Below are 5932 nucleotides of genomic sequence, written 5' to 3' on the forward strand. Positions count from 1 at the left end.
ATTCAATGTAAACAGCCCAAAATTTAAAAAAAAAAAAAAAATGCTTCCCGAAGGTAAAAAGAAAAATATTTCCAAGCAAGTTATAAAAAACACTAAAGATAATTAAGGACATCTCTTCCTCAAAGGACACTGGTGAGAAAATAAAAGGCAGGCTAAAGAGTAGGAGAAGATCATGCTAACATAAAACCAACAAAAGGATCATATCATATTTAAATGATACATAAAAAATATATGATAGAGACAAATAAGAAGGAGAGAGAGAGAGAAAGAACCTTCTATAAATCAATAAGAAAGAGATACCCAATCCTATCTTAAAAATAGGTAGGTAACAAGTCCTTCACAACAAAAAAGATAAATGAAAGGCCAAAAAGTACATGAAAAGGTGATAAGCCTCACTACTAACCATAAAAATGAAAATCAGTACCCACCAGAAAGACTAAAATGAAAAAGACTGATGAGCACTGGATGTTATATGCAACTGATAAATTACTGAACACTACATCTGGAAACTAATGATGTACTACACGTTGGCTAATTGAATTTAAATAAAAAAGCGAAAAAGAAAAAGACTGAAATATCAAATGTTGGCAAGTGTTAACAGTTAATATATCTTATATATATTATATGCTATATGTTTATAAGATATATATGCTTATATCTTATATGCTATTTATGGGAATTTAAGTTTCACGACCACTTTGGAAAACTCTTTGGATTATTCTGTTAAACATATACATATAACAATGATAAACAGTAAAAAGGCTATATCATTCCTATGTGCATTCCCCCAAAATGTGTGTACATGGTACCAGTGGTCATGTACAAAATATTCCTAAGAGTACTGTTTGAAATAACCCAGACGACTCAATTGGCCACAAAAGAAGACTGAATGCACTGACTGGGGTAGAGTCATGCAAGAGAATACTGTAAAACAGAAGTGAACAAGCGTTAGTGGCATAACACCAACACAGTAACATAGCAACACCAACGGCTCTAATAAACCAGGCAAAAGTAACGTAGCAACTTTAGAGGTGCATACCAACAATATAGAACTGTATAAGAAAACAAGGATGCAAATTACCATGGACATCAAAATCATCTTTAACTTTACTTTTAAGTAAAGGGGGAGTGGCCAGAAATATTTGTTATTGGGAACTCATCATGTGGGGGTTTCTGGAGTGATGGCAACTTTGCATTTCTTGACCTACTTATGTTTGCTTCCTAATAACTTATTAAGTTGTATCTTTATGTTTTATGCCTCTTCAGTATGTGTTGTATTTCACAATAAAAACAGAAGATTTCTTTTCTGAAATGCCTTAATCTCATATCCAAGCATGGATAACTATGTACATCTAGGGACAAATGACTGTCAGGGAGATGTACAAATACTTTTATGAAAAATTTATACATTCATCAACCTGCTGACACTTGTATCACTGACTAATAGATATACTTGCTATTGAACAAGTTTATTTAATTAGACTTCCTGCTTCCATGCTGTAACATGTCAGAGACATCAATTATTTGTTTTTGCAAAAGTCTTGGTAACAAGGTTGGAAATGAATTTAACTGTTTTGTGCACAGAAATCTGAGATCCACAAATTAATGGGTGGGTTTCTGGTGCTGTAACACCGAGTTGTTATTCAAATCCCATTTGCAAATCTGTTTCCCCTGAGGACTGATTGGGTTTTCTATTTTACCATTTAAGCTGGCCCTTAGCAAAACATCAATGCATCGGAGAGCCTTTGACATCCTCTGTTGCGTCTGTGTCCCTTTAATTCCCTCTAGTCCTGCAATATTTCTTGTGCACTTGAGGCTACCAGGAGAGAAGGAGATGACAGAGTCTTTCACAATTTAGGATGAAAGCCCAAAGTGCACAATTTCTTACATAGGTTTGTATATTAAAGAAGCCAAGATAGGGCTGTGGTCAATACAAAGATTCCTCTTTATGATCAGCAGGGAGCCTGCTTCCTCCTCTCTCTCTACCTGCCTCTCAGCCTACTTGTGATCTCTGTCTGTCAAATAAATAATTAAAATATTAAAAAAAAATAAAACAAAAGCTCTACTCAACAAGTGTTAAGTATTAATATCTAAAAGATACTTTAAAAATAATTTTCTACTCTTCAAAAAAAAAGCCCTGATTTTACAGATGAAGAAATGTTTTTAAAACAGTTAAATATACCTTGCTGAAAGTCAAAAAGCTGATAAATGGCAGAGCCAGAATTCCATTCCAGGAGGGTTTGACGGCAATATTCATGTTCTTTTCACATACTAGGCTTTCTCTCCATCTTTTACTCCTGATCTCACATGCTAATCTACCGGTCAGTTCTTTTATATCTAAATACAAATCCTGAAAGTCTTTATCCTGATTTGATTTTTCTAGAAACCTCAGCCCTCTCACTTAAAGGTCTTACCTAATAAGCCATTTTAGTTCCAAAATGATTTCTCCTAGTGACTGACAACACTGCCAGTGGACAATCTAGCATGTAGTGTAGATACACCAGTCAACTTTGGTCAATTCCTGCAAAACCAGTCATGGTTATCCCTTTCTCCAAATATAGAGACGTTGTATACAAAATATATAACCATTAAATAACAAATAAGCAGTGAATTGACATCCTGTAGAGAACGAAGAGGGGTTATGTTTGAGGTATGCCTGTTTAAGGTTATAGGTTTGCTGCAGAAGTTTGTGTGGTGTGACTGCCTGCTAGTTACAGGTTAGATACACCACCTCCCTCCTCCCTGCCATGCCAACTCTAGGTCCTTAACAGAAGTGAGTTGGCTATACAGCACAAGGACAGGTGGAGAATATTTTTAGGCAGGTGGGTCCTGATTATTTTCTTTACTGGGCATGGAACTTCTGTGATAGTCCTACCTAGAATTTGCCCTGACAAAGTGAGAAAAATATATATGATATGCCATTGACTTTGTACTTTGTATACTGTCCACATATACTGTGGACAACGTTAATGTTTAGGAAATATTTGCAGTCAGAAGACTAGCCACGCCTATTATATTGAATTTACAAATATTTGGCTCCCTTGGCTCTTGTACCAAGTCTCAGAGAGGATTAAAGGCATTTAGTAGAATAATTATTGTATTTGTTTGAGAACAATCTAAATGGGCATGGATTTTCAGTAATGGGTCTGTGATGCCCCTATGAGTTCACTCTGCACTTTGAAACTATGTTCTTTACTTGAGGGCTTGTGATTATAAAATCTTCCCTGATAATTTTATCTTTCTTTTATATGCTCTGCTTTTGATGAGTTTTTGTATGTTATTCGTGTTCTTAAGATTATTCACCAGCTTTCTGGGGTTATTATTTATCTCATTATATCTAAATTAAATACAGATAAATGTGTCAATCTGTTCATCCTCCTCTGGAGGAAGATGAGGCCTTAGATTTCTACACTTCCTACCCGTTTCTTCCTTGTGATCCCTTTTTCTTCCTTGTGATTAATTCCTCAACATCAAATCTTCCCCCAGTGAATAGGTCTATGTAAATTATAACAGCTTCTTTCTCTCCTCCAGGTTTGGTAATGGGAATGTGCTCTAATCTTGGTCAATGGATCATGAGGGAAGTCTACCTGGGGCTTTTGGAAAATTTATCCTCACTATGTTTTGTTGTTGTTTTTTCTCCCCAATAAGCAAGAACAGAACAAACCCATGTATTCCTCTGAGACTGGTTATTCCTGTATATCATTCATAGAACTGCTACAGTTCCAACTGCTACACTGCCATAAATTTATGGTTCCAAATTTAGCTGGTAAATTCAAGTTGTTACTGAAGTTACGGCAAAATATTGGACCCTTGTTAATATCCAGTTACCCACTGATTTACTAACCAAGAATCTATTTTACCTCTTGATTTCTATTAGTCATTTTTATAACAATTTAAACCATTTCAGATTTGTTTCCTGAAGCCAAATACATCCAAAATATATAAAAATATAAACAGTTTTGTTTCCTTCTCTCTCACCCCCTCTTCTCAATAGGGCAATCCCTATTTAGATTTAAAGTCTTTGTGCCAAAAAGGAAAACACAAATGCAAAAATCTAAAACTGAATCTCTATTAGACCTTACGGGAAGGTCTATGTATGGTAAAACTGGTTCTGTCTTTGCCTGCAAATGTGTTTATTTCCCTTTCACTCCTGAATGATAGTGTAACTACCTATATAATTCTAGATTGACAATGATTTTCTCTCAGTTTCCTGAATATATTATTTTATTATCTTCTTACATATATTGTTGCTTTTGAGAAGGTCTAAGGTCAGTCCACCTGTAGAGTTTAGATGCGAATTTAGGTGTGGTTTTACTTTTTTTTTTAAATGAAAATTTATTACTGTCATATTTCACCATCAAAACCTATGATCTTGGTCTTTGCTTCCTGTCTTTGTATAAGGCCAAAAGAAAGGTACTGGCTCCTTTGACAACCTTAAAGCAAACCCCAGGTAACATCACTGACAGCATGACCTTTGCATCCAAATCCAGCAACCAGAACTTCATTATTTTCCTCAATAAAACTCAAACAACCATCATTATGTACAAAGGCTATGTGGTTTTTTTGGACATTTTTGATCAGCTGAACCCTGACATACTTCCTGATGGCACAATTTGGCTGTCTGGCTTCAATTCCTACTTTTTTTCCAGGACAATTCCCATTGCATGGGAAGTACCTCTAAAAGGGTTGGGCTTTAGGTCAGCACCCACATGGGTTTTCTTGTGCTGTTTATCATGATCTCTTCAGTGGCTATGGAGTATCCTGCCAGTGCAAAGACTGAGACACTTGCCCATCCTACCCACACCACAGGTCTGAACAAAGAGGATTTATTTTTATTTATACTTCTTAAGACAGTAGGATTCTCATTTCAAGTTGAAGACTTATAACTTTCTTCAGTTCTGGAAAATTGCCTGCCATTATCCTTTTATTACTTCATTTTCCTCATTCTGTCCTTTAGTATTCATTAAATTTAACTTAGCCCTTTTTATTCCATTCTCTCCATCTCTTAATTTCTTCCTCATATATCCATTCTCTTTATCTTTCTGAGATGCATTATGGATAGCTTCCTCAACTCTAATGCACTATATGTCTAGCTTCATGTATGTGTAATTCACTTTAATACATCTACCATTCGTAATCGGTTTTTTTCGGCTTTTCAAAGATGGCATTTATTTTCATAACATGCTCTTCGTGTGTACATTTTGCCTTTCTTTTTAAGTACTTGCTGATATCTTATTGCGGTTTGTAAATACTGACAACTGGGTTGTCTTTAGTGGGAATGTTTGTTTTATGGAGACTTGTAAGTCTGACATCAGAAGCATTTTATGCTGCAGAGCTTTGCTTCTCTCCCTCAAGACTCACAGATTACATTAAAGTGTGTGGAATTTCTTATGAATTTATTAAGGTAAGCCCTGTGCTAAGGTGAGTAGGCTGGATTCAGATCCCACCCTCTCACCTGGAGCAGGTTTGGTTTTCTAGTTATAATTACATGAATCTTTTCCTACTTACAGTTGTCAACTTACCTTGGGCCAGGAGATACAGTCTTTCAAGAACATGATTTAATAACCATGAATCTATCTATACTTATTTCCTTGATGATTTCATTCTGTCTGGTGGCTTTAAATATTATCTATACACTGATGATTTACCAATTTACATCTTTAACTCAGACATCTCTCATCAGATCCAGACTCATATATCTATCTGTCTACTTGACAGCTACTTAGTTTTCTAATAGCCATCTTAACCTTAGCATATCTTTTGACTGAGTTCTGATTTTTCTGACAAAAATAGCATTTTCTACAATCTTCCTCATTTTAGCTAAGGACTTCATCCCTCCAGTATCAAAACAAAAATATTGGCATCATTTTTTTTTACTTTTTTCTAACTATCTTACACATATACAATTTGTCAACAAACCCTAGTGACTTCA

The 5932-nt window shown here is 35.2% G+C and overlaps 1 pseudogene; it reads right to left on the reverse strand.

Moving 5' to 3' along the window:
* Positions 1-4364: 4364 nt before the first annotated feature.
* LOC132023933 (small ribosomal subunit protein uS12-like) lies at positions 4365-4793 on the reverse strand (annotated as a pseudogene).
* Between the last annotated feature and the right edge of the window lie 1139 nt (positions 4794-5932).

This window comes from Mustela nigripes, chromosome 8, assembly GCF_022355385.1.
Source record: "Mustela nigripes isolate SB6536 chromosome 8, MUSNIG.SB6536, whole genome shotgun sequence".
In the NCBI taxonomy this organism is placed as follows: domain Eukaryota; kingdom Metazoa; phylum Chordata; class Mammalia; order Carnivora; family Mustelidae; genus Mustela; species Mustela nigripes.